Below are 8,393 nucleotides of genomic sequence, written 5' to 3'. Positions count from 1 at the left end.
CAGGCATGGTTTAAAGCCTTATTGTTACAACTGAAGCTTATTTGCATTTAAAGTACACCAATTGCCCGAGATTAAATACATATTTGGTGCAAAATCAAAATCACGGAAGAATTTGGCGAAAACAAACACTTTTATTATTAATACACTTACAATTATATGTACTTTTGTTTGATAATAACGCAGGGTCTAGAACATTGAATAATTTATAATTGTTTAACGAAACTTCATCTGATTCTAACCAGTAATTCTAGATTAACTGAAATATTTGATGTTACATCCACCTTAAAACGATTTCCACTAATTTTTCAATATATCCGTGCCAACCACTCACATGTCATCAGTCATGCCCTTAAAGAGTTAATTTTGAAGCACAAAGTGGTGATAACTTACCTTCATGCAATTTCCACCGAGTATTAGCCAAAGATATGAATTTGGAGCCAAAATTAGGTCAATGTACGGTGGTCAATGAGAACTTATTGTACAGTAACCTGAGACAATATGAAATGGTAGCCCTGAAAAGGGCTGTTGGTGCCAGCAAAAGGCCTGCCGTTCAAGCCGTCTCATCTTGGGCTCACACAACATAGCACACCATCCTCGTCGACTCAGAGCCTACTTTTTAGAGCCACTCCCCTCGGCTTTAGTCAGGACACCGGCAGCTAACTTCATGCAAGCTTAGTCGTGCCGCCTTAAACGTTACTCCGAGCTGAAGAAAACATGCGAACGTGCCGTCTTACACGTAGCATTGGTTCTTCAATCATCTGCCGATGCCCTGTGTCTTCCAACGGCGTACACGTACCGAGGAGAAGAGTATCGGGAGGGATTCTGGAGCCTCTTTATACTCCTGCGTTGACTCCAAAGATGTTCAATGTGGGGACAAACCTGGAAATGTACGGCGGCTAGAAGATACCTTAATGGTATGGTTAACAAACGTTGACCGGGTATTGTCATGCGGAAAGATGAGGTTTGCTTTTATTTCAAATTTGGGACTGTCGCAGGGCATAAATCCCCATCCATTTTAATGAATGATGAATTTACATTGTGCGATATCCTTCTCTTGGTCAAAATCGAGCTGTCACTATTCTATCCTTCTTTTTTGGCTGAACTCCTATATAACACAAATTAACTTTTATACCAATATTATCTGGTAGTTACACTTTGATACAGAGAAAATAAATTTATTAAGATATTGCACACATAAGACGGAAATTTTAAGTATGTTCTTTTGCGTGGAAGAAAAAGAAGTAGCAAGCGAAGGGGTGTAACCTAAGTTGAAGTATAGAAGACATGATATGAAAGCTATTCTGGGACCTTGAAAAGTTAATCAGATTCTGATTTTATAGGTCTTATTAACAGTGGCTTTATGGGTGCGATGAACAAATGGTATAAGGTGTGCCTATATCTGTCAATCACTTGATTTTGATTGAATTAATAAAGCTGTGTAATAATAAAGCCTATTATATTGTCTGTTCTTCAACTTGACAGATTTTGTCTGTATCGTGATTAGAGAGTAGAGCTGATCAACACCTCAAATCTGACAGATATAGCAGTGTTTTAACAATAGAATGTTTAATGGAAATAGATATTTGATCAAAGAGGACTGCGGTCTTTTGATGTCGCCGAACCTGTTGTGAAGAGCTCTCAACATATTATTCAATATGGAGATCTAACGGATACTATGTAAATAAAAATGTCAATTATATGTAAATACTCGTCTCGTTACATTGATCAGGACATTTACTGTCAAATTATGCATGCTGGCAAATATAATGGAATTCCAGGGGACACCGTACCGCCCAGTCTCCTGAAAAAAGAAGTGCATTATTTGCACATCCGTCTACCGTATGTCAACAGTCTAATACAACAAGGGTTTAAGATATGAATGGCTTAATGCATAAAAACTGGCCCGAGTTCAAACACTTCTGCAGAATAATTGTTTAAAGACATATTTTATCAGGCGGGTCAAGGTCTCTAATATCGTCGAACAATCACTTCAATGTCGTAACTGCTGAAGGTCGGCTTGACATTTTTTTTATTTTTTTTTCGTCATATTCATTTTCAAACAAGGCCTTATTATGAGAAAATCTATGATGGCACGTCGCCGCCTTGAACTTCTTTGAAAATGCATATTATTGTATGAATTCTCGCCTATTTGGTCCAATTTAGAAAAAAAAAACGATGCGGACTCGTCTGATATAGTTTTATCATACAGTTCAGATTGTTCGTAATAAACATATGTCTTTAACATGAAATAATTTTATAAAAACAAAAGAAGAAAATAAAAGATAATCCATGGAAATCCATGGAAAAAGTCTCGTGGAAATGGCCAACTAATTATTACTACAAGCTAACAGTGGGAAGGGGCAGTGTCCTCATGTTCGAGACACTACATTCATAGTATTCAAGTTATTTTATGCTTCCGTATACGTTTTTAAATGTAACGTTTTCACTGAACTCAGGTAACCAAACTATATGAGAAAACATATCTTGTTTAAATTTAAACTTGAAAATGAATATACTCTAAGCGTTAATCTTTCTCCCGAAGCCCTAATGAATACATTTGTATAACTTTTAGTCGCTTGACTTCGTCGTTGAAGGCTGATCAGATTGGCTATTCAAACGGTGAACTAACACAGTAGAATAAAGTCACTTCAATAATATTGCTTTGTGGGACATGAAGCTGCCTGATTGATGTGTAAATAACGCCGAATTTAACAAATACTATCACCTAATCCTGCCAGAATTGAATTCATAACACTAGGGGACGCATAAGTAATTAATGAAGATATGCAAAATTGGATTTTTCTTTCACCAGCTCGACATCAGTGACACGTATTGAAAATTCATTTACAGTGATTAAAGTGGCGGTAATTCAGTAAAAGTAACCGCACCTCAGCCATCTACACTCAGCATGATGTCTAAATTAATTTAAGATTTTCTTCAATCTTTTCAACATGATTTATTCAATATAGATTGCCCTTAGTAGAATACTGCAGAAGATGAATCGCCTTTTCGGTTAAGGTAGGTTTAACTAATAAGTCATTCATGTCGACTAATGACGTTTTGTCCTTAATCCTTTTTACAACTGCAAGACGGTTTCAGTGGAAAATTTCAATAATTAATCAACGGATCATTTCTTTGTGCAACTAATGTGTTTGGAACATTGTTCATGTCAACAAATCGAGACCCGCCGAAGTCGATCTTCCAAACAGTCATACAGTAAATGTAAAAATAAGATCTTTCATTGAAATACTGTACTATAATAGAGTCTCTATGATATTATGTTAACATTTATCTTGTATATTGCCATAATTATGATTTATTATATATGAATTTATACCAAAAATTGTTACTACTTTTTTCATAGGTTATTACGTATATAACATACGCATGTCGCTCTTATACCATATGTTTTGTATAGTATGTTTTGTATTGTCAATCGAATCCACTATTGTATGATTTACATTATGTATGATAATGCAATATCAATGCAATAGCCTTTCAATACATCTGTTACATTGAAGTTTGTGTTTTTCCACAATTTTCACAGGTACAATAATTGGTTTTACTAACAGAGATGATGCACATCTGCGACAAAAAATGAAAGTATTTTAAATCCGCTTCACCGTAGCACGTGCTTATTGAACCTCTTACACCACAAAAGACCACTTGATACTTTGACTTATTTCGATGGACATCATTTCTTCACACGGACTACTTTTTCGCTTTAAATTTTATTGAACGAGCTATTTCCGATTCATCCAAACCAAAGAGCTATCTTTAAATCAGTGTACTATTCAATTATATTATAATTGAAATAGAGAAGTGTATCTTTTATTTACATGATAATAATTTGTACAGATTTAATAGAATCATAAGTGTAATATTGCTTAAAGAGCAAAGAATTATAAATTGACACCCGTGTTTGAAAGGCGATATGATGATATCACCACTTTGTACGGCCTTCAATTTAGTCCCGGCGTGCTACTTTTCATAATTGTATGATATTTTAATAATAGAGAGGAAAAAATATTTCAATTAAGTCCTCGGCGCAAATTGATAGGTTAATCTATTGGTATTTATTGTTGGAAAGCTTTCAATTTTCCATTTAATGTTGTTTGTTAATTTAAATAGTTCCTACCGAGCGATATCGCGCTATTATGAATATTAATAACCAAGTGTGTGTCAGTTACACGCTGTTTAATCTCTATATAATATTGGCAAAGGGATCTCTTTTTTGAATATAATAAAACCTCAAAATATTGTAAAGTATAGATGTTATAAAATTATGCGTAGGATATCTAAACGCAGATATTTTATCAGCTTCTCGGCATTTTTAGTTGAATGCGTAGTGAAAGTAATTTTTCAAAGATGTCAATATCTTCTACTCTAATATGTTGGCATGGTCATACTGATAATGTCGCTTTGTACATCTCACTCCGTTGTCCGAAATATTGAGGTTCGCCATAAACAAAAGATACTTGAGCCGTATCACGACAAAACCAACATAATGGGTTTGCGACCAGCATGGATCCAGACCAGCCTGCGCATCCGCGCAGTCTGATCAGGATCCATGCTGTTCGCTATCAGTTTCTCTACTTGTTATAGGGTTTGTAAGCGAACAGCATGGATCCTGATCAGACTGCGCGGATGCGCAGGCTGGTCTGGATCCATGCTGGTCGCAAACCCATTATGTTGGTTTTGTCGTGACACGGCTCATTTTATGATTATTATATTGAAATAATGGCACTATAATGGTAAAATAATGGTACGACTAAAGTGTCAAGGTACCAGATGTTGTTTCCCGTTACGAATGATTTATTTTAAATTGTGCTTTGAGTAATGAAATTTCGTCGTGTCTTACGTTACGGCAAGACAAACCATTTCTGTTTATACATGACATGGCATTTATTGCATATCAAAATATGACTATTTCGCTAAAAAATCTACACTTTTGTTTCCTTAAGCAACATACGTTAATTTTTTAGGGTCATTAGAATTGTAAAAGTCATAGACAGCTCTTTTAGAAATGAATATGTTTCGATGGCTTCACCAAACTTCTTAAGATCAGACAATTTCTGCACGCATGAACGCTTGAAAAATATATTAAAACACTCGAAGTATCATTCTGTAATTTGGCAAAAACTCAATATTTCAAGTATTTTACATTTTCTCTCAACAAACACGTGTATAAGTACTTAGAAAACTGTAAACACTATCTGTAGATCTCAAACGGCAGAATATTAATTCCAGATACATATCTGCATCTTGAAATCTAATATTTACATTTTACAGCGTATTCAAAAAATTTCTCATCTTAAAACTTGTTATAAAAATTGAAGGGCGAAAAAATTAGTTTACAGTAATTATTCTATAAGTCTGGTATTGGTGTGAGGAAATTTCCTATATTGTTGTCCTAAGTATTTAACATGATTTTTTTCCATAAATAATTAAGGACGTTTCATGGCAATTTGAGCATTTTTGTTTCCTTTACTTCCTTTGCCTTTACTTCTAGTTTGATAATTTTTAAGTAGGACAAAACTATTTTAATTTTACGTCTTTAGAAAGTACATAAGCAAGTGTGAACCATCTATTCCCCTTATCTGTTTCACAATAACAAGATATGTTTGTAAAACATGTATGCCCCCTATCGGCAGCCAATTTGTCATGTGATCAGGTTATTATGCATGACTTCTGACCCAGTGAACAAGCAATTAATAAGGGTAATCTAGTATCTACTGGTCATGACTAGTCACAAGGTAATAATTATTGTGACCCCATAGGTTGTGTGCAGCAATTCAAGTTATTAAAAATCTTACCAAAAAATATATACATAAATTTTATGAATCACATAGGCCTCATTAATGACAGCCAAGTTGTTATATTACGTAATACCTTCAAATGTGTATACCAAAAGCACATAGAAATATCAACCAAGGCAACTTGAGTTGTTGAGTTATTGGTCAGAAACGGTCATTACGTACAAGGTCACTATGACATTGACCCCTTGACCCCAAAATCAATAGGGGTGATCTACTGGTCATGACCAATCATCATACCAAGTTTGAAATTCCTAGGCATAAGCATTCTTTAGTTATTGATCAGAAACCGTTTTTACCTACAAGGTCAATGTGACCTTGACCTTCCCCCTTGACCCCAATATCAATAGGGGTCATCTGCTGGTCATGACCAATCATCTTACCAAGTTTGAAGTCTCTAGGCCTAAGGGTTCTTTAGTTATTGATCGGAAACCGTTTTTACCTACAAGATCAATGTGACCTTGACCTTTGACCCCTAAATCAATAGGGGTCATCTGCTGGTCATGACCAATCATCATACCAAGTTTGAAGTTCCTAGGCCTAAGCGTTCTTTAGTTATTGATCGGAAACCGTTTTTACCTACAAGGTCAATGTGACCTTGACCTTTGACCCCTTGACCCCAAAATCAATAGGGATCATCTGCTGGTCATGACTAATCATGATACCAAGTTTGAAGTACCTAGGCCTAAGCGTTCTTTATTTATTGATCGGAAACCGTTTATACCTACAAGGTCAATGTGACCTTGACCTTTGACCACTTGACCCCAAAATCAATAGGGGTCATCTGATGGTCATGACCAATCACCATACCAAGTTTAAAGTTCCTAGGCCTAAGGATTCTTTAGTTATTTATCAGAAACCGTTTTTACCTACAAGGTCAATGTGACCTTGACCTTTGACCCCTTGACCCCAAAATCAATAGGGGTCATCTACTGGTCATGACCAATCACCATATCAAGTTTGAAGTTCCTAGGCCTAAGCGTTCTTTAGTTATTGATCGGAAACCGTTTTAACATACAAGGTCAATGTGACCTTGACCCCTTGACCCCAAAATCAATAGGGGTCATCTACTGGTCATGACCAATCACCATACCAAGTTTGAAGTTCCTAGGCCTAAGGGTTCTTTAGTTATCACTCGGAAACCATTTGGTCTACGGACCGACGGACTTACGGACCGACGGACCGACAAGTGCAAAGCAATATACCCCCTCTTCTTCGAAGTGGGGGCATAATTAAGATGACCTTATCTGATATGGAGTCCAATCTGACATTGTCTACTGTAAAATCACCAAAACAAAAAGTACCAGATTCGCACGTACAGCCCACATTTTACAATAAGTACGGTAATAACGTTTATAAAGCGGGAACTATCTGAAAGCGTTGCCAAATTACAATCTAACTTTTTGCTTCATTAACATCTCTTCAACTGATAAAATCTTCTTTCTTATGTTTAATAACTGAATAAATCTGTTCTCAGTCCTCAAACCCAGGTTACTCATTATTAAGTCAAGTACCCTAATATCTGTTTCTAAGCTCTTTATGAGCACTTTTTGTAAAAACTGAGATTGAATTTTTAAGTCCAAGCGTTATCGTGATTCTAGTGAGATATTCTTGCTGAAAGCACGTTTCAAGAAATATTATCATACAGAATAATATTATTATATTAAATAAATTAATAGATCGCATTTAGATGGGAAAATTATGCAAGGCTTGTGGTTAACGGATCTCAATTATTTATTTCTTCATTCGCCTGCACAGATATTCAAAGCATTCTAATGGAAAAAAACAGACTGGGATACAAAGAGTTTTATAACACATTTGCATTACATAATTTGCTTCATCATAAAAATGCCAAACGTGATCATTAAGAAATCTTGCCAGAATTAATTATCTTTTATCACTTGCATAAATATCTTAATTGTTATATATATGGAACTGTGGTTAGACATACACCATAGGCAGTATATATAAAGTTAATGCGGTAAGGCCTAGGGGTGCAGTTGTTAGTGCGTTTGCTAGTTATCATTAAAGGAAGGGGTATAGAGCAAGGGATTATTTTCCCGCCTTTTTTCTCATGGGCAATCATTAGATAATGTTCGAACCAGCGACGTACCAGTTACATTAAGAATGATATCAGGTCCCAATCTATGATATATACCTTGGGGCCGATGAAAGTTGTGTGTACGGGAGATGGTCGATCGTGAATATGTTTAAAATAGAGATATCTCGTACGTCCTTTCAGAGGGGTCTTTGGAGTCTTCAGATTACAAAAACATTACTAAGGAGACAGAAAAGAAAAAATGTACTTTAGCTTCTTTCCCAATTAGTAAATCCGTGGTTGAGTGGTTTCTTTTTTAGTTTAAACTATGTCAAGTTTGAAATGTGCATAATTACATAACAGTATAATCTTTCAGCTGCTTCGAGCGATGTGTTGCGATGGCTATATGTATTAATATTGAACAGCGGATAGTTCACAGGGCAATCTTGATAGGACATGGGAAACAACTCATGAATTTGATCACTATTATTTGGATACGAGTTTCTCTCCCTTACTTGTGTAATTCAAGGACACTGAGG

The sequence above is a fragment of the Ruditapes philippinarum genome, unplaced genomic scaffold (assembly GCF_026571515.1).
Source record: "Ruditapes philippinarum isolate M1 unplaced genomic scaffold, ASM2657151v2 ctg8288_1_1_1_1, whole genome shotgun sequence".
In the NCBI taxonomy this organism is placed as follows: domain Eukaryota; kingdom Metazoa; phylum Mollusca; class Bivalvia; order Venerida; family Veneridae; genus Ruditapes; species Ruditapes philippinarum.
This window is presented reverse-complemented; position numbering follows the sequence as displayed.